This window comes from Zea mays, chromosome 9 (genome assembly GCF_902167145.1).
Source record: "Zea mays cultivar B73 chromosome 9, Zm-B73-REFERENCE-NAM-5.0, whole genome shotgun sequence".
Classification (NCBI taxonomy): domain Eukaryota; kingdom Viridiplantae; phylum Streptophyta; class Magnoliopsida; order Poales; family Poaceae; genus Zea; species Zea mays.
Genome location: NC_050104.1, coordinates 142,571,623 through 142,593,896, shown reverse-complemented (window position 1 = coordinate 142,593,896; position 22,274 = coordinate 142,571,623). Strand labels below are relative to the sequence as shown.

At 40.2% G+C, this 22,274-nt stretch overlaps 1 pseudogene; it reads left to right on the top strand.

Moving 5' to 3' along the window:
* The first annotated feature begins 1,465 nt into the window (after window positions 1–1,465).
* Window positions 1,466–2,808, top strand: LOC109942645 (uncharacterized; annotated as a pseudogene).
* Window positions 2,809–22,274: the final 19,466 nt, after the last annotated feature.

Sequence of the window (22,274 nt, the reverse complement as noted above, 5' to 3'; positions counted from 1 at the left end):
TGCGTTAATATTTTTCAAAAAAAAACTAGATTTCTTTAGAATCAACTCGCGCTCCTATAATCTCTTATCTACTATTACAATAGGAGAGTTCCGTGCTATGTCCCCCTCCAGTGACTGTCGTACGTCGTCGTGCTTCCCTGCATCTCTAAAACAAACTCCCGCACGCCACATGCAGAAACCGCCTCCACACGCAACGCGCCTTCCTCCTCCCACTGCCGCAACCTCGGAGCGCATCGTGAGGATAAGTCCGCGCAAACTCTATGGCGAGCGATGCGAGGATAAGACCCGTAAACTCCGTGTCAAGTGACCCACCACGCCGCAACCTCCGATAGCGAGTCTGCCACGACCGTTGTCGCTGTAAATTTCTGGCCTCTGACTCTCCGCTTCAGCGCAGCGAAAATGGTTACCACTACCGGCTGCAGGGCTTGGATCTCCCGAGGTGGCGGGCTCTTCAGAGACCTATGTCGTTAGTCTGGTGCTGGCGTCCGACTGTTTACCATGAGACGTCGAGGTCGGACGAGGATGCGGAGACATACTGGTCGGTGGCAGCGGCCACAGTCCCCCTCGCTGTGGCACTAGCGACGAGGAGGCTATAGTCGAGCGGCGTGGCGCGAGTGTCGTTTCGCGTAGGAAGGTGCTATCCGCACTACATCGCGCTCATCGTTCCATGGTAGTTAAGGTACATGTACCACTAACTCTCAAACTCTGACGATCAATCGATCTGCTTAGATCGGGGAGGTCTTGGTTGGTAGCTACAGGTGAAGTGCTAGCGGTACTGATGCGAACGGAGCTTGGGAGTCAAATTGGTGCATATGGGGTGAGCGATCGGCTGCTTGGTTGCTCGTATCTAAATTGATGGAGCGAGAAATAGAGTTGTCCGTGTTTATGGCGGCAACGACGACCATGAGGATGCATGCCATGTATTTGTGGAATTGCGGCAACCTTCATTGAGTTTTGGAGAGCTACTTCTGTCGTCATGATCTGAAGAAGGTTCTCAAAGCAGGGACATCTCTTAGTTTAGTCGTATGATTCTAGTTTACATATGTTTCCATTTCAATATTAATCTTATTTTGTTAACAACATAATTTCTTATGTAACATCATGTTTAGCTTCACAAATATGCTTAGTATTTTTTTACATACATATATTTTTTCAATCAGTAGTTATACCAAATTTGCAAATTAAGGTATGTTAGAGGAAGATACATCATGAAAAATAGAATAACTAAAATTTCCAAACACCATAGCTTTTGGGCGTTTAACTTCTCTATACTTCAGTACTTCACAGCCCGTCGCAGAAGTCTTGCTAGATCGTTGTGGTCTCCATCCTCTTACAGTTGTTGTTATGTGCAAGCTTTGACGAAGGAAACCGAAGTGGAAAAAATGGGAGAAAACCATATCCAATCTTCCAACATATGCAACTTGTGCACCCGGTCCAGTTTCATACGCCAATGAGAAAGATGTAGATGTACCATGAGAACAAAACAAATGATGTTACTCATGTTCTTTTATCTGATTCGATTTCATATTATCCAGCATTCGTAGCTCCTTGGCCTTTTGTTTTATTTAAAGAGTGTATGAAAAGACCAGCTGAACAGAAGATGGGATCATTTTTTCTCTGCTAGAATTCATGGACATTGACATTTAATTGGCAAACACAATTCAAGCTATCATGGCATGCATATCTCTATCTGATTTTGAGGCAAACAAAATTGGGTTCACTAAAATACTTGTCTCTCAAATATCAGAGATAATTTCCATAGGATCACCAGATCTTATTTTTACATTCACTACTGCAATTACAGTTATATTTGTTCCAGCAGACTACATAAATCTTACTTGCTCTCTTGAAATAGTAGGTTCCATAGATATATTAATTGATCTTCTTGGTGCCTGTGAAGATACTTCAACTCTAGCCAACTTCTCTTATGTTCTGGCCAAGATATCTGAGCATGTTGATGTCGCAATTGCTGATGAAATTTGGCAAGAATTCCCATGGATCAAATTGCATATTCCTTGTTTGCAGAAAATGAATAATGTATGAAACTATGTTTACAAGACTTGCATCTTTGATAAAGGTTGGAAAGTTGAAGGTTGTTGAGACTATGATTGAATCAGACATTGACAAAAAAACTTCTTGTGCTTCTAGGCAATGGTTCTGAGATCTCATAGCACCACGCGACTACCTCGCTAAAAACATTCAATGAACTTGGCGCTCCACTTCAAGGGTGCATGGGGCCTGCAGTGTTGCTTCATTTGCCTTAGCATGCTCGAATCAGTTTGAAAAATTTGTTTTATTTGACAGAAATGTAATGCAATAACTAAAGCCCCAACAATTATTTGAGGTGATTCTTCATAATATCATTCAAAGAGACAACAAAAATATCATTGAAACCATCCAATGTTTATTATCTCTTGTTGAAAGAGCAAACGATACAAGGGTGCAAGACCTTTTGGAAAGCCTTATATTTGCGGTTTATGTAAAAAATAAGGTGAAATTATGTATAAGTGGGTGTTTGAACCTTAGTTGTTGGCTCCACATTCACACCCACTTAATCAATAGAAAACATATATTTTGTGCTTTATTAAAATAAAATTTATTCTATGTCATATATAAAAACCTTAGCAATGCACATGCATATGACTAGTAGTTTTTAATCCAACTCTACCATCTCCCCTGAATATTTCTAAAAATGTCCTTCCACCTCTATTCTTGTGTTGGTTTGCACGGTTTGCATCAATAGTTGGTTTACTTCTGATTCCTTCTTTTTATACTATGGTCTTGCAGTTTAAAACTGAAGTTTCTTAATAATACAACTTTCGGATACTACATTCAAATTGACTCTTAATTATCTTTAGTCTGTTTGTATTTTTTACAAAGGCCATGTTGCTTGTTGTATTTGATCCATCTAGTTTAGTTTCTTTTGAATTTCATCCATTTAGTTATGTTTGCTTTGAGAGGAGTGTTCTACAGGGTTTGCTTTCGGTACTATTATCTTCAAAGGAACAAGGTCTTTTATAATTAGTCACCAGAAATTTTGTGACCCGTCCCTTACAAACAGGATTGGACATAAAGACTCAAACAAAGTACTTAAGGCCCAAATCAAAGTAACCTAGAGCAACATTTTAAACCCTAATTTGGTTTTCTAGTATAGTTAACCGAACTAAATCCAATTAATATTATTTATCCTTGGATAACCAAAGAAATCTAAGTTTGCAAATAAGGCTTAATATAACTTCTAGCCTAGTCCAAAATAACTAAAATCAAACTATACAAACCGCTCTCCAATTTATTTTAATCACACCTTGATAGCGATATGTGTAGCGTAGGCGACCTTCGGTATGTATGACAATTCCACATGATTGTCTGCTACAATGGAGGAGAGTGGGAACTAGGAATACCAACATCTTGAAAGCGGGAGGCCGACATAATTTATGTGCTTCAATTTGTGTTGACATGTGCTTCATATGTGTGATGCATATTAATTTGTGATTGATCCACTTGTTTTAGTTTTTTGATCTATTCATGATAACTTAGGTTAGCTCGATCACAACCCAAGACTAAATCAAACTAACCAAAATTGAATCCTTGGCCTTCATATGCTTTAGAGTTTGACCTGTTCTAGTTTTTAGGTAATCCGATTTTGGAAATAACCAAGGAACCAAACCGATTGGTTCGGTGTAGCCGAATGTCCAATCCTACTTATAAAAACAATTTATCATTAAGGGCTAATTTAATTTGACTTTAGCTCGTTATTATGCTAGAAATGACTCTGATTCTGGATTCTTGATGTAGCATACTCTCTAGAGGAGCTAAATCTCTTTCAAAAATTATTAGGTAAAATAGCTCCTCGGTGCAATATAAGTATTTTTTACACTAAGGGTTAGTTTGGAAACCACAATTTCCCAAGAGATTTCTATTTTTTCATGAAAGAATGAACTAATTTTCCTTAGGAAAATAGAAATCTCATGGAAAATTGGAGTTCCCAAACTAGTCGTAAATGCTTAAGAATGGATGGGAAGCCACTCTTGAATTCGTGTCTAGTAGAAGATAGCTGGATCCTATGCATTTCATGGCCGCAGCAGTTTTACGGTCTCAAAAAGGCGTGATCAGATTCCAAAGGGAAGCCATACTGGTAAGCTCATGGTTGGCACAAAACTTAGGGATGTTTGTTTGAAATTGTAATCTAACCAGATTATATAATTCAACGAATTTTAAACTAGCATTATATAATCTGGATAGATTATAATCTCAAACAAACACTACTTTGATCTACTTTTATTTTAATGTATTCCTGGTTGACATATTTGATATAGATAGGTCGATCGACTGTGTAAAACCCGTTCGGTTGTGGAAAAACAAAGGTAACCACTCACACAATGTCCTTTCGCCAAATGTACTCTTCCCCTTTGAGCTCCCATACATTCTTGTTTTGCCATCATAGATAAGACAACGGATAAAGAAAACACACTATGGCCCTGTTTGGCACAGCTGCTACTTGTTGAAAAAGCAGCTTATCTGATAAGCTGGTAAAAAGCAGCTTCTGCTTATTGGCTGCTTTTAGTTCATTTTGAGAAGCAGCTGAACTGATAAGGTGCTGCAGAAGCTGTCTGTTTGGCAGAACTTTAGCTTAAATTTATGAAGAAGCTGAAAATAAGCTGTGCCAAACAGGGCCTATAGAGCGAAATTTTGGCACGTTTTTACGTCACCGAGAAAGCGAAAAAAAAAAAGTTGAAGTGTTCCACTCAGCCGTGCCGTGCTTACATGCTCATCATCAATATGAAACCACCGCCTCGGGATCGCCGAGTCACTACCTCATCATCCTAGTACTCTTTATTAGCAAAGTCATCTTTATTAGCAGGGATACGATTTTTCGCATTGGATTTGAACTTTTTTTGACTGCATACAAAAATTGAAGTCTAAATAAAATATGTTACATTGATGCCCAAACACTCTTATACCTAGCTCTACAAAACCTCAGAGTTAAAGCCACAACTAAAGTTCTACTTCTACCAAACAGACTCAATAAAAAAATTAAAAGATGAACCAAACTACCATCAAGAACGTATGATTCTCAAAATACAGAAATAGAAAAAATATTGATTTAGAATAACGATCTATCTTGACATTGAAATTGTTCATCTCAGTAGTCTAATATCAAGCACATTTACATTATCCAATAACATATAGTCATATAGTTATATTACTTTTCACAGCAAGGACAGATATGCTTCTAGTTTATTTAGAATAAAAGCTTAAACGAACTATTAGGATATAGAGAGACACCAGACCTTAATACTTCAAGCACACTTATAATTTAGCCTAGCATTATTCGCCATTCATATGAACCAGACATGCTAAACATAAAAATGCGGCTAGTAACCAAATGTCGCGCTTGACGTGTTTGAGCATATCAATATCCACAATTTTGCACTAACGCTGAATTCCATGTGAGATTATACAATTTTGAGGTTCAATGGCCCTGTTTGGATCCTTCAAGCCCGGCTAGAGCTAGAGCTAGTTTCTAGCTCTAACTCTAGCCCAAACTAGCTCTAGCCCTCTACGTGTTTGGATCCAAGGGCTAGTTTACAATAAATGCTATTTTATAATCATTTGTCTCATTTAAACCTTTCCTTATCCAGATTTAGTGTGGCAAACTCTTGTGTGGCTTCTCCCACACACAAATAACACAAATAAATTTATTTTCACAAATCAAACATCCAAATCACAATAAGTTTAATTTCTGCATACAAATGCGATGTCCCATATGAACATACAAGTCCTTAATTAATATTAAAAAAAATTACACTCCATGAAACAAAGCATGAGCTAAGTCATCACGGAAGGCATTCATGTTGACATCTTCAACAAGAGGTTCGTCTTCTGGCCATGTTGATGCTGCAGAACTAGGCATTGGGTTATAATTTTCATCGGCATCACATGCTTCGAATTCTCGATCCGCAATTCTACTCTCTCGAATAAAATTGTGAAGAGCCATACATGCAACAATAATTCTAGTTTGCTTGTCCTCTGAAAATCTTTGCATGTTCAACAAAATCCTAAACTTCATCTTCAACACTCCAAAACTTCTTTCTATCACATTTCTAACTTTGGCATGTGCATGGTTGAAGACTTCTTTCATACCTTGGGCAAAACAAATCCGTTGTTTTCCTGTTCTTTCCAATGTGGCCAGCCGTGCCCCTCCACTACCTTTCCATGGATCAAGAAAAGAGGGAGGAGGAGGCTGAGGGAACGGAGGGAGGCGGCGGCTGACCTGCTCGAGGACAACAGCGTTTCTTCGGTTCGAGGACGGCGGCGCCGGTCCTTCCCTGCGTATCGAAGAAAAGAAACGGACCCAGGAACGTGCGGATCCCGTGCGGAAGGATAAGAGAGAAAAAAGGATTTTGGTGGGTCTTCCAACAAACTAGCCCCAATAATCACCCCTTGGTGGGGAGAGTTTTTTGGGGTGGGCTAGTTGCAAAAAACTGGCTCTAGCCCTCCTGTTTGGCTACTTTTGGGCTAGTTTGGCACAAACTAGCCCAAACTAGCTCTAGCCCTTGGATCCAAACAGGGCCAATAATCCAAGGAGACAAGAGCGTGGTAGTGGTACCGGTAATACTCCATCCGTACCAAAATAATATGTGTTTTTAATAAAATTTTAAATATAATATATTAAAACCCTTAAGTTCTCTTGTATTATGCTGTCATTCGCTAACAAATTATTATAATTTAATAGGTACTTTGAATACAAATTTATTGATATAAATCTTACGTTCTAGACTTGTATATAATTTAAATAATTGTTGGTTGCAAAATTGACTTTTTTCCCCTTATGAAATACGTTAGGAAGTGAACTGTATTTTGACGAGGAGCCTCTATTCAAATTTCAGGCTCGAAACGATCGATACAAGGCTCCAAAACGTTTCCAATAATAAATCAAATCATACGTGGCGACCATGATATTTGAACGGCGGCTCGTGTCGTGTACTCGTGTGCTCCCGACTCCGACCCTCCCGCCATCGCTGGCTCGCTGCCCGCTACAACCAGGCTCCAGGTCCAGGCTCGGGTAGTCGGCTCGGCTCGGCCGCTCGGCGGTGGGACCGTGAGGGACGAAAGCGAGTTGGCCAACCACGGTCGTGGCCTAGTGGGGTCCTGCCGGCCCGTTTTTGGGAGGCCTGCTGCCGCCACGAGGAAAAAGAGAGAGAGGCAAAGCTGGTTGCGTTGCCGCCGGCCCATGGAAGCTACGCGGCGCGGGCCCAAGGCGTCAGCGGCGCGGTGGGTGTTGCGACGTGTGGCGAGCAGATAGAGGACGGCTAATGGCAGAATCAAACACCTGGTGATCAAAACGCAGAACAAATGGCGCGTTTACATGGGAAATGGGTTCCTCTGCGGGCTTATTTTGGGAGGAAGAAGATAAAAGTCTAACTATATAAGTTGAATAAGTATAGTTAACATATATAGACCCAACATTTGGTATGGTAGCGCATACTTTATTTAATATATGCCTTAGAATTTATTTAAATATTTAGGACTTGTTCGATTATTTCTATCTCATGTGTATTAGATAGAATTGAAAAAAAAATCCTTTGAAGGATTTTGGCTTACTTTAATTTAATCACATTCAATCCTGTGAAATCCACATGGATTGGACATAAAAGAAACATGTCCTTATATGGACCAAGCTAACACAATAACTGACAAATTCTAACTCTAGAAGGAAGAACATGGAGATATTTTGGGATGCTTTGGAGTTACACCTTTATTTTTCTCACATATCTTGCATCACACGACTTATAGATTTTTTTTCTTTATGGAGATGTAGTGAAGCTAAAATACTGGAATGTGGTGAAAGTTGTTGATCAAGATATTGTTCGGCATGGCTTTGCTCAGGTCCAGCTCTTTCTTCAGTAGGTGGAGAGCCAAAGCCAATAAAGAACCAAAAAAATCTACGTAATGAATTTTCGTGTGTCAATTGAAGTAAGGAACATCAAAAGTGATATATGTAACAAAAAAACGTCAAGGAGGTTAATATGAGATCAGTATCTCCTTTTTTTCACTCACCAGGGACCAAGCAAGAAAACATTTTAAGAGGGACTTAACTAAACCACAGCAATATAGAAGCTCTTTATACATTATATATGTGCACTAAAAATCTTAAGAGATGTTTTAGTGAGACTTTATGGGCTCGGCAGCGGTAGGAGATGCTCGAGTCTCGCCCGCCCACTGCTACCTTCGTCCCTACCCCTCATTTGTACTCTCTCCATCTTACAAAGAACATCATTTTCACTTTATTACTCCCTCCGGTTTCCTATTAGTTGTCGTTTTGTATAAGGTTCGAGTCAAACTTATAAAATTTTAACTACAAATAACTATTTTGTTATTTAGTTTTGGAACCTAATATTTATATACACCAATTTGTCATAAAAAGTACTTTTATAAAAGTATAAATGTATTAAGAGTTCATTTGTATTTTAACAAAAAAACATTGGTCAAAGTTATATTTTGAAGACCGTGTTGTTGTCCTAAACGACAACTAATAGGAAACCGGAGGGAGTAGAAGTTAAAGATTTACAAATTCAACCAAATATTTAATAAATATTAATATTTATGATACAGATAAGCCATTGAGTAAACTTAATAGAATATACAAATAATACTATTGCTTTCTATAAATATAATTAAATATAGTAAAGTTTGACCGACACGCTTTTTTGGATGGAGGGAGTTGAAGTTGATCATAAGGCGCTGTTCGTTCAGAGGTCCACGACCCTTCAACATTAATCATTTGTGATTTCCATGTTTTTTTTTTCTCTGATCCACAAACTAATAAACCTAGCAGTGCCCTACAAGCCTATGATCGTAATGTTGTTCCCTATGTGAACGACTCTTTTTAGAATAGCATGATGCCTAAAAGTGCGCTTGTCACTGTCCATTTTGTTCTCAATTTCCGGCGTTAGGTGCAATCCATGGGGGGCAGTTCTCGAAGACTCGGAGCATGTCATACGGCACAATACCCCAACAGATTGCTGCAAATAAATGAAATCAAAAGAAGTACCACGGCAAGCCTACTACGGATTTCGAAAGACCAATTCCATTCTGTTTGTTGCGGGCACTCAACAAAAATCTTAGACTATCTATATCAACTTATTTATCCTTATATCTATATTTAAATTTTATTATAGGAACAATGCAGTTTATAGTGTGAAATAGTACTCTGCTGGCTAGGACTAGAAATGAGCCAAGCTCGGTTTGATGGGGCTCGCTAGCTGACCGAGCTTGGTTCGGCTCGGCTTGCCCACTCGATGAGTTGTAGAAAGGGACTCGTTGGCGCACGAGCTGCACTTTTGATGAATAACATTGTATTATATGATGAATTAATAATTAAAAAAATATGAAATATAGAATCATTATTGAACATTACGAGTAATCAAAATTATAAATTATCATATATCTATCATTGAAGGATAAGAATCGAAACTAGTATCTATAAAATTATCCAATATCCATCATTATTGTGTAGATCGACTAATTTGGTGCAACTCGAGAGCCAGAATAAACCGGCTCAGCTGGACTCGTTGCACCAACGAGCTCAAAATCTGGCTCAATTTAATTCACTCGAGACTTATGACCCGAACTGAGCCTTTTTAAGCTCAAGCCGGTTCACGAGTTTTAAGCTTATTTTCTAGCCCTATTGTTGAACAAATAGCCTCAGTCGGTTTCAGAACAGAAACAGAGGCTACTGTGTATGTGTGTGTGCTTTTTTTTCTGCGAACAGTTTTCCTTTGGATGAGAATTAAATTAGAAAATCTGCTTATCCGAAAATTGAAACGTGTTGGCTAGCTCCCTAGTAGACTGTACCAATAATAACGTAGCTTGCACTGAAATGCACTGTTGATCAGCAAGCGATATGATGAGCGTTAGTTCGTACATTAAAAAAAAACCTGCCCGCTTCTTCTGATGGTAGTGATCAATGGTTATACGTGTCTGTGTGCGTGTACACATGCCTGAGGAATGCGACGGCATATATAAACCCGTACCGATACAGCCTGGTGGTGCCGGTGCCCTATGCCGGGGGCGGGGCAGTCACCGTTTCCCCGCGGAACTGTTGCCCCCATATGCAGCCAGGGCCGTACCGATACACACAAATATATATAATTACTAGTCGGTTGCCCGTGCGTTGTGACGGCTTACAACAATACCCACGTAAACTATCCATCAAAAAAAAATTTAAGATTTTTTATTGATTGTCTCCGCTATCTGTATAATATATTTTTTGATTTGGCTAACTGATGTTATTGTTTACTTCATGCAAATATGTCTTGATACAACACGGCCAATGAAGTGAGCGATTAGAAGAGAGTTCACAACGATTGACTGAATGAACAAAGATTATAAAATGACATAATTCCACCATACAAAGACCAAATATGAGAAAGTTTGTGAGATCAAGTTTATAAAATAAGTCCCATGAAATCAAACTTATAAAAAAGATAGATAAAAATATGGAGTGATTGCTAAAGTTAGGCATCAATAAAAATTGGATGTGCTCCATATAAATTACGCTACTTCGTAGCAATTACTAACGTTTAAAACCAACAAATAACCTTTCATTTTGCTGTTAGTGTGTCAAATCATTGCTGCTCCATCCAATTCAGCAACCTCAAACACCATGTAGTCCATTGCGCCAATATGGTCTCAGAAACGACCTAATGATTGCAAGAGCAAAGAACGTCGTGCCGTGCTGGGGCTGTAGCCTCGACCCGTAGAGTTGGCCCGGCCCGACACGATTATTTTTTTTTATTTTACAAAAAACTTATATACCTATATACAATTTATATTCAATATTAAAAATATCTTAGCATGATATTCTACTGGTTAGACAGTTTCACTCAGTGTCTCCTGTCCTTCTTCCATCAAGACATGGGTTCGAACCCCACCTCCTCCACCGTTTTTTAACATTTTACGCTGATTTAATTAAATGAATCGACGGGCTAACGGGCTAGCCCGTGTCGGGCGTCGTTACGCTGATTTAATTAAATGGATCGACGGGCTAACGGGCTGGTCCGACACAGTTAGCAGACCGGCCTGACGTGCTTGTGTCATAGTTGTGGCCCGCGTGCATCTAGCCCGTATCGGGCGTCGTTTGGCATCTATAGACGTGTAGCGGATTAATTTGAAATAGTTGTGAGGGGTTATTTGTAAAAAAATGACGCATGACGACCGTTGAAACTGGTGCTTTAAGTATAGTATAGACTAGTCGGTTGCCCGTGCGTTGCGGCGGTTTACAACAATACCTATGTAAACCATCCACCAAAAAAAATTTAAGATTTTTTATTGATTATCTTCGCTCTCCGTATAATATTTTTTTGATTTGGCTAACTGATGTTATTGTTTACTCCATCAAATAGTCTTGTACAACACGGCCAATGAAGTGAACGATTAGAAGAGAGTTCATAACGACTGACTGAACGAACAGAGATTATAAAATAACATAATTCCACCGTACAGAGACCAAATAACAGAAAGTTTGTGAGCTCAAGTTTCTAAAATAAGTCACATGAACTCAAACTTATAAAAAAGATAGATCAAAATATGGAGTGATTGCTAAAGTCAGACATCAATAAAAAATGGATACGCTCCATATAAATTATGCTATTTCGTAGTAATTACTAACGTTGTGAATCATCTAGGCCCCTTTGGTAATGTTTTGGTAATTAATGACAACTACTTGTGGACTAACGATTCTTGGAGAAATAAGAATGCAGGGTTGGACCACATAGAACAGGAAATGTTGAAGAGTCATACGCATTGGTTGTGGATCAGATGAAGGCAAAGGTATAATATAGGTTTTACTTTTGCCGGTCTTGAGGAGTTTAGAGAAGATACCTGACCGGATTAGTAGGCTAGATAGCCGTACTATTAAGAGGGGTCAATGACTTAGATCTGTGTAAAACTTAGTGCCTCATAGAGCATCAAGTAGTTGCATTTGCATAAGGACTAACAGCGCTTCTCATTTCGTGAGTTAAAAGTTCATTCAAAAGCATGTTTGAAATTTGAGAAGTCTTGGTCGCGCGGACTGTCCGGCCCTTGGGGGCGGACCGTCCGCGATCCTCCAGAAGGTCCGAAGTTTGACCATTTGTGTTGACTCTGTGTTCTTTTGCACTGCGGACCGTCCGGGCCTTAGGGCCAGACCGTCCGCAGTCCTGACCAAGAGGAAGGTGGCTTCGGGTCAGTCCCTGAATTATAGGCGGACGGTCCGCCTGTAAGGCGCGGACGGTCCGCATGTGTCTAACTCGTTTTTGGACAGGGACTGTGTGTTTTTATAGATTTGTACTACGGACGGTCCGGGGGACCAGTCCGGACAGTACTGTCTCAGGTCGCGGACGGTCCGGGATTTATAGCCGGACGGTCCGCGTGTGTTAACTCTGTTTGATCCGAGGCTCGGGTGTTTGAAATTGCCAGGTCGCGGACGGTCCGGCCTTGAGGGGCGGACTGTCCGGACCCACCTTTTGAGTCTGCTCTGGCATGCTTCAACGGTCATTATAGCCGTTATGGTGTGCGGCGGACCGTCCGGCCCTAGGGCGCGGACGGTCCGCGTGTGCGCAGAACCGCCCCCTTTTGCACATAACGGTTGGTTTTAGATGGGGGACTATAAATAGAAGGGTAGCTCGTGTGTGAGACCTCTCTTGGCCATTCCTTGCACACATTGAGCTCATTTGTGATCCTCCAACTCACTCTCTCACACTCTTTGCTTGAGATTGCATTCTAGTGAGAGATTGAGGGTTCCTAGTGCATTTGCATCATTTGGTGATTCTTGAGGCACTAGGTGGTACACCGAGCAAGCGTCGTTGGCTTGTTACTCTTGGAGGTTGCCGCCTCCTAGACGGCTCGGGTGATTGTCTCCGTCGAGCTCTCCAAGAAGATTGTGGAGAAGCCGCGGTGTTGATTGTGAGGGGTTCGCGCCTACCTCGCCGGAGCGGCAAAGGTGACATTAGTGGAATCGAGGTATTGAGTGATTTCTTGTCCACTTGGCTCAAAGATCAAGTCGTGTCTTGATAGAGGAGCAAGTGAGAGCTTGAAGTCCACCTCAACGTGGATTAGGGGTGATCGGCAAATCACCGATACCACGGGATAAATTTCGGTGTCTATTCCTTCTAGCATTACTTATTGCCTTGCAATTGATTAGTGTTTTGCTTATTGTTCTTCAAGTATTCAATCTCCGTAGTTGTCTTTCATACATTGTTTACTTATTGACACTAGTAAATTTATTCCTCTTGTTGTATTGATTAAATTTACTTAGTATTGTTGTTTTTAGTCAAAACCGTCTATTCACCCCCCCCTCTAGCCGGTGTCCTAGATCCTACAAGTGGTATCGGAGCCGAGGACTCCATTGTTTGTGGATCTAATCATCCCGGAGTGGGACAAAATGGCTAGTAACAACAATGTGCACATTGGGAAGCCACCGCACTTTGATGGAAACAATTATGATTATTGGAAAATAAGAATGTCAATGCATCTTAGAGCAATGGGTGGAAAAATTTGGCCAATTGTTAGAGATGGATTTGTTGTATTGAAGGAAGATGAACCATCCGTTAGTGATAATGAGAATATCCTCACAAATGATCAAGCCATGAATGTCTTTTATGATGCTCTTGATATAAATGAGTTTAATCGTATCAAGAATCTCACAACCGCTCATGAGATTTGGGTAAAACTAATGGAAATTCATGAAGGAACTACAATTGTGAAGAGTGCCAAACTATATGTGTGCAAAGGGAAGTTTGAGCAATTTATTATGAAAGAAGATGAGAGTGTATCCGATATGTTCAATCGGTTGAATGAGATAGTAAATGAACTCAAAGGACTTGGTTTTAATGTACCGGATGTGGATTTCACACACAAGTTCCTTAGATCACTTCCGGAGAAATATGAGACTATTGTGACAATGCTAGTAAGGAGTGATCTATCTACAACCTCTCCAACCGAAGTATTGGGAGAAATTCTCACTCAAGATATATTTAAGAAGTCACAAGCCGATGCTTTAAGTTTGGCAAAGAAGGTGAAAAATGAATCTATTGCTCTCAAAGCCAAGGCCTCAAAGGCAATTGAGAAGGAAGATAGCAATGATGAAGAAAATGAAAGTGAGAGTGATGGTGACATGGCTTTATTTGTAAGGAAATTCAATAAATTCATGAAGATGAAAAGAGGTCAACCTAGAAGAGGTCAAACATCTAGAAGAAATGCTTTCAATGATAGAAAATGTTTTGAGTGTGGGGAACCCGGTCACATTGCCATGAATTGTCCAAGCAAGAAGAAGAAGGGAAAAGATGAAAGTGACAAGAAGAAAAAGAAATACTATAACAAGAAGAAAGATGGCAAAGCCTACATAGTTGAATGGGACTCGGATGATAGCTCGGATGATGATGATGATGACACCTCATCCAAGCTTAATGCCGGAATTGCCATCAAGGAAGCTCCCTCGCTCTTCTCATCCCCCCATTGCCTCATGGCAAAGGGAGATGCTAAGGTAAAAATCATCACCGATTTAAATGATATAAATGATGATGATGATATCGATGATGTTGATGATGATGGCTATTCATATGATGATCTTGTTAGAATGTTAGGTGAGGCCGATGACTACATGCACAAAGAAAAGGAAAAATTTAAGGCCTTGAAGGAATTGTATAAAAACCTCCAAGTGTCTTTTGAGGAGCTCAAGACCTCTCACAATGACCTCAAAGAAAATTGTGAGAAGCTTGCGGATGCTCAAAAATCATCTATTGTGCATGAAGTTGAGGTGGTCACTAAGGATGTTGGAGTCACTTGTGACTTACTTGATAGTCTTACAAGTGAACCACTATCTACTAACTCTATTTGTGATAAATGCAAAATTTCTCTCAATGATAATATTGCTCTTGATGAATCAAAAATTATTGTTGATAATGAAGTGTTAGTGGATAGAATAAATACTCTAACTCATGACCTAGAAAAGGCATATGGTGGTAAGAAGAAATTGGATTTCATATTGGGAAGTCAACGATGCTCTCTTAACCGTGAAGGTCTTGGATATGTTCCTAAGAAAGGAAAGAATGCTTTTGTAAAGCAAAAGACATTGTTTGTGAAAGAATGTGACAAAGTGTGTCACAAGTGTCACAAAAAGGGACATGTTAAGAAAAATTGTCCCAAGTTCAAACATGTATCCTCCACTTGTTTTGAGCATTGTTATGTTCTTTCTCATAATGCAAAAGGTGTTCATGCTAAATTTGTTGGTACTTCAATTGTTGGAAACAAAAAGAAAGCTATTTGGGTGCCAAAGACCTTGGTCACTAACATCCAAGGACCCAAGCAAGTTTGGGTACCTAAAAGAGATTGATTTCCTTTTGTAGGTAAACTACAAGGCGGGAGGGAATCATTGGGTGTTGGATAGTGGATGTACTCAACACATGACCGGGGATATGAAGATGTTTACCCAAATGAGTGAGGAAGATTGCTCAAATTATGATAGTATCACATTTGGAGATAATCGTAAAGGAAAGGTGAAAGGATTGGGTAAAATTGCTATTTCAAATGATCATTCTATATCAAATGTGCTATTGGTTGAGTCTTTGAATTTTAATTTACTTTCCGTAGCTCAATTATGTGATTTAGGATTTTGTTGCAATTTCACGGTTGAAGATGTTATTATCTCTAGTGTTGATGGTAGCAATCTTAAATTTAAAGGTTTTAGACATGAAAATCTTTATCTTGTTGATTTCTCATCTAATGAGGCAAAGCTCACAACTTGCTTATTTTCAAAAGCTTCACTAGGTTGGTTATGGCATAGAAGACTTGGTCATGTTGGGATGAAGCAACTTAATCGGTTAACCAAGCATGACTTAGTTCGAGGCTTAAAAGATGTGAAGTTTGAAAAGAACAAATTGTGTAGCTCTTGTCAAGCCGGTAAGCAAGTGGCAAATACTCATCCAAATAAAAGTCAAATGTCCACTCATCGACCTTTGGAATTACTTCACATGGATTTATTTGGGCCCACATCTTTTGTAAGTATTGGTGGTAATTCTTATTGTCTTGTGATTGTGGATGACTATTCAAGATTTACTTGGGTTTATTTTCTACGAGACAAATCAAATGTGTTTGAAACATTCAAGTCATTTGCTATATTGGCGCAAAATCAATTTGACTTTGACATCAAAAAGGTTAGAAGTGATAATGGGTCGGAATTCAAAAATGCAAGAATTGATCAATATTGTGATGACAAGGGTATCAAACATGAATTCTCTTCCAAATATACCCCGGAACAAAACGGTATTGTTGAAAGAAAGAATAGAACTCTTATTGATATGGCAAGGTCTATGTTAGCGGAATATAGTATATCGGATTCTTATTGGGCCGAGGCAATAAATACCGCTTGTCATTCATCAAATAGACTATATTGTCACAAGCTCTTGAAGAAAACTCCATATGAATTGCTCATTGGTAGAAAGCCAAATATCTCATATTTTAGGGTATTCGGTTGCAAATGTTATATTTTAAGAAAGGGAAGCCGACTTTCTAAATTTGAGAAGAAATGTGATGAGGGTTTTCTTCTTGGATATTCATCAAATAGTAAGGCTTATAGAGTCTTCAACAAAACTCATGGTATTATTGAGGAAGCATATGATGTTGAATTCGATGAAACAAATGGGTCTCAAGATGAGAGTGATAATCTCGATGATGTTGGGGGAACTCAATTGATAAATGCAATGAAAACAATGGCCATTGGTGAAATAAAACCAAAGGAAGATGATGATGAAGATAGTGTGGTTGTCATTCCTTCATCCTCAACTATAAATGAGAAAGATCACCAAAGCCAACAACTCAATGAAACCATGGATACTCATGATCAAGGTACTTCAAGACCTTCGGTTCCTCCTAATGCTTCAACAAGCAATTATCAAACGGTATCAAGAATTCATCATTCCATTGTGAAGGATCACCCGGTTGATCAAATTGTGGGTGATATTAGTAAGGGTGTTCAAACTCGCTCTCGCATAGCTTCATTTTGTGAACATTTCTCTTTTGTATCTTGTATGGAACCTAACCGTGTAGATGAAGCTCTACTTGATGTTGATTGGGTAAATGCAATGCATGAAGAATTAAATAACTTCGCTCGAAATGAAGTTTGGGAGCTTGTTGAGAGACCAAAGAACCACAATGTTATTGGTACAAAATGGGTGTTTCGCAACAAGCACAATGAAGATGGTGTGGTAGTAAGAAACAAGGCAAGATTAGTTGCACAAGGATATACTCAAATTGAAGGATTGGATTTTGGGGAGACATTTGCTCCCGTAGCAAGATTAGAAGCAATCCGGATTCTACTTGCTTATGCTTGTGCACACAATATCAAGCTCTACCAAATGGATGTAAAGAGTGCCTTCCTAAATGGTAAGATTAGTGAACTAGTGTATGTTGAACAACCTCCCGGTTTTGAGGACCCCAAAAGACCTAACCATGTGTTCAAGCTTTCTAAAGCTCTCTATGGGCTTAAGCAAGCTCCACGCGCTTGGTATGAAAGGCTTAGGGATTTCTTGCTTTCCAAAGACTTCAAAATTGGGAAGGTTGACACTACTCTGTTCACTAAAAGAATTGGCAAAGATTTATTTGTTTGTCAAATCTACGTTGATGATATTATTTTTGGATCTACTAATGAATTATTTTGTGAGGAGTTCGGAAAAATGATGTCAAAAGAATTTGAAATGTCTATGATAGGAGAATTGAGCTTCTTTCTTGGCCTTCAAATCAAACAATTGAAAGATGGAATTTTTATAAGTCAATCGAAATATTTGAAGGACATGCTCAAGAAGTTTGGTTTAGAGAATGCTAAGCCTATCAAGACTCCAATGGCAAATCAAACAATTTAAAAATGAGATAGGGTTTCTCACCAGGCCACTCACTCCATTCCCAGATGATGAGGAAGACCCTGGCTATGAGGGTGGAGCAGCTCCTAATGTTGAGGAACAGCAGATGCCTCCTCCTCCACCTCCTCCTCAGCCTCAGCACTATTGGGAGCCTGCTCCAGGATATTTTGATCCTTATTTTCACAATATGCAGCAAGGGCTGGAGACTCATATTGATACTCGCTTTGAGGGGTTGATGTCACATGTGGATCACCGCCTTGATGACATGCAGTCTCGCTTTGACAGCAACTGGGATGCGCTCAACTCTGAATTTTCTGACTTTCGTGATCAAATTCACACTAATGTCACTGATCCCATCATGTCAAGGCTGAATAATATGCAACAAAGTTTTCAAGATAACATGGGTGCTCTCTCCAGTCAGTTTGACAATCTTTCTACAACTGACAACATGCATGATATAAGTCAGAGGCAGCAGCAGCTCCAGCAGGACTTTGGCCAGTTCTCCTCCCTGTTTGACACCTTCAGCACTCATTATTACAACATGCATCCTCCGCCGAGTGATCAGTAAGGCCTCTCCTTTTGTGGCAATTGATGCCAAAGGGGGAGAGAAGTGATGAGAAGTTGTCAGGCGTCTCCTTCAGGGGGAGTTGGTGGTTCTATGTGGACACTAAGACCATGCATATGCATTTTACCTTTTTCATGCCGCTTTAGTTTATGTCTTATGCATTTGAAACTTGGTTTGATCTATTAACTCTATGTCGTATGTCTGTGGACTATTATCTGTACCTCTATGTCGTATGTCTGTGGATTATTATCTGTAATATTCTGTGGGATGAACTATGTTTTAGTTCAAATTACTCTGTGTGTGGTTAATCGAGATGTGATTATAATTGCTGCGCTCACTCTACGAATCATCTCTTGTATGCCTCGATAACCATGATTGTAGGAAAGTCTCCATCATGCTCCAATATATTATGTGTGTTATATCTTCAACTTCAAATAATCCTGCACACACTTAGGGGGAGCCCTTCTTGCATACTGAGTTTTTATTTGGATTTATCTATCTCTTGGACAGAACTTCAAATCAAGATAAGTCCTATGAAACTCATCTCCAAGATCTATCTTATACCTTAGGTATGAGAGAGATTTGGAGAAACTAAACTTCTCTTTAATATACTATGTGGTGTTGTCATCAATTACCAAAAAGGGGGAGATTGTGAATCATCTAGGCCCCTTTGGTAATGTTTTGGTAATTAATGACAACTACTTGTGGACTAACGATTCTTGGAGAAATAAGAATGCATGGTTGGACCACATAGAACAGGAAATGTTGAAGAGTCATACGCATTGGTTGTTGATCAGATGAAGGCAAAGGTATAATATAGGTTTTACTTTTGCCGGTCTTGAGGAGTTTAGAGAAGATACCTGACCGGATTAGTAGGCTAGATAGCCGTACTATTAAGAGGGGTCAATGACTTAGATCTGTGTAAAACTTAGTGCCTCATAGAGCATCAAGTAGTTGCATTTGCATAAGGACTAACAACGCTTCTCATTTCGTGAGTTAAAAGTTCATTCAAAAGCATGTTTGAAATTTGAGAAGTCTTGGTCGCGCGGACTGTCCGGCCCTTGGGGGCGGACCGTCCGCGATCCTCCAGAAGGTTCGAAGTTTGACCATTTGTGTTGACTCTGTGTTCTTTTGCACTGCGGACCGTCCGGGCCTTAGGGCCGGACCATCCGCAGTCCTGACCAAGAGGAAGGTGGCTTCGGGTCAGTCCCTGAATTATAGGCAGACGGTCCGCCTGTAAGGCGCGGACGGTCCGCATGTGTCTAACTCGTTTTTGGACAGGGACTGTGTGTTTTTATAGATTTGTACTACGGACGGTCCGGGGGACCAGTCCGGACAGTACTGTCTCAGGTCGCGGACGGTCCGGGATTTATAGCCGGACGGTCCGCGTGTGTTAACTCCGTTTGATCCGAGGCTCGGGTGTTTGAAATTGCCAGGTCGCGGACGGTCCGGCCTTGAGGGGCGGACTGTCCGGACCCACCTTTTGAGTCTGCTCTGACATGCTTCAACGGTCATTATAGCCGTTATGGTGTACGACGGACCGTCCGGCCCTAGGGCGCGGACGGTCCGCGTGTGCGCAGAACTGCCCCCTTTTGCACATAACGGTTGGTTTTAGATGGGGGACTATAAATAGAAGGGTAGCTCGTGTGTGAGACCTCTCTTGGCCATTCCTTGCACACATTGAGCTCATTTGTGATCCTCCAACTCACTCTCTCACACTCTTTGCTTGAGATTGCATTCTAGTGAGAGATTGAGGGTTCCTAGTGCATTTGCATCATTTGGTGATTCTTGAGGCACTAGGTGGTACACCGAGCAAGCGTCGTTGGCTTGTTACTCTTGGAGGTTGCCGCCTCCTAGACGGCTCGGGTGATTGTCTCCGTCGAGCTCTCCAAGAAGATTGTGGAGAAGCCGCGGTGTTGATTGTGAGGGGTTCGCGCCTACCTCGCCGGAGCGGCAAAGGTGACATTAGTGGAATCGAGGTATTGAGTGATTTCTTGTCCACTTGGCTCAAAGATCAAGTCGTGTCTTGATAGAGGAGCAAGTGAGAGCTTGAAGTCCACCTCAACGTGGATTAGGGGTGATCGGCAAATCACCGATACCACGGGATAAATTTCGGTGTCTATTCCTTCTAGCATTACTTATTGCCTTGCAATTGATTAGTGTTTTGCTTATTGTTCTTCAAGTATTCAATCTCCGTAGTTGTCTTTCATACATTGTTTACTTATTGACACTAGTAAATTTATTCCTCTTGTTGTATTGATTAAATTTACTTAGTATTGTTGTTTTTAGTCAAAACCGTCTATTCACCCCCCCTCTAGCCGGTGTCCTAGATCCTACAAACGTTTAAAACCAACAAATAATCTTTCATTTTACTGTTAGTGTGACAAATCATTGTTGCTCCATCCAATTCAGCAACCTCAAACACCATTGAGTCCATTGCGCCAATGTGGTCTCAGAAACGACATAATGCTTGCAAGAACAAAAAACGCCGTGTCGTGCTTGGCTATAACCTCGGTCTGTAGTGCTAATTCGACCCGACACGATTATATTTTTTATTTTACAAAAAAACGTATATACATATATACAATTTATATTCAATATTAAAAGCATCTGAGTATGATGTTTTACTGGTTAGATAGCTTCACTCAGTGTCTCCCGCCTTTCTTCCATTAGGGCATGGGGTTCGAATCCCACCTCCTGTACTGTTTTTTAACATTTTACGCTGATTTATTCAAATGGGCCGACGGGCTAACGGACTGGCCCGACACAGCCTGCTGGTCGACATGACGTGTCTGGGCCAGAGTTGTGGCCACTGTTTTTTAACATTTTACGCCCATTTATTCAAATGGGCCGACGGGCTAACGAGCTGACCCGGCACAGCCAGCTGGTCGACATGACGTGTCTGGGCCAGAGTTGTGGCCCGTGGACGTCTGGCCCGTGCCGGGCCGCCATTTGGCCATCTACAGGCGTGCATCGAGTTAATTTGGAATAGCTGTGAGAGGTTATTTGTAAAAAAATGACGCATGACGACCGTTGAAACTGATGCTTTAAGTATAGTATAGATATACATATATCACTGAATATTTGACATATAAAAATTATTATGCACTATTTTAAATAAGATAATAGATATAAAATATAGCAAAACACTTACTTGTTATATGATATTATTAAAAATATGTTCTAACATTTTGTGATACAAAGTCATCGCTTATATCATCGAGATCAATTTCATCCAACAACTTTTTTCGATACATAGAATCGCCAAGCCATTTAACCTCTCTTGAGTTATTGTTGACCATAAATAGTTCATAATTTTTTTTTAATTTTAAAAAGCTTCTCTCTACCGAAGCAACCATCATATGTATAGTTTATAATACTCTCTCTATATCAAAATAAAATTTATTTTGCTTCTTTAGTGGATTTATCATCATCAATATAAACATAAAAAATTAAGAGGTAAACCAAATATTATTTTGAAACGGATGAAGTATTCGATAAGTAATTGAGACATTAGTTTAACAATATAAATGAGATATAAATGAGATTAGTCGATAACTCGATAGCGCATCGTTTTTTGCGTATTTGTGTCTAGAATAGATAGATTTAACAAAAAAAAAATGCTAACGTCTAGTGACTAGGAAGGTCTCTGTTTTTGAGGGTCCGGTGCGGCCGCACCCACGGCACCCCCTCAGGGCCGGCCCTGTATGCAGCCGTCACGGTGCAGGGTTTGCGTGCATCGCATAAAAAGGGCCTCGCGTCTTCTTCCGCACCGCGTTGCACTGTTGCCGTGACCGGCGTGGTGGTTCAAG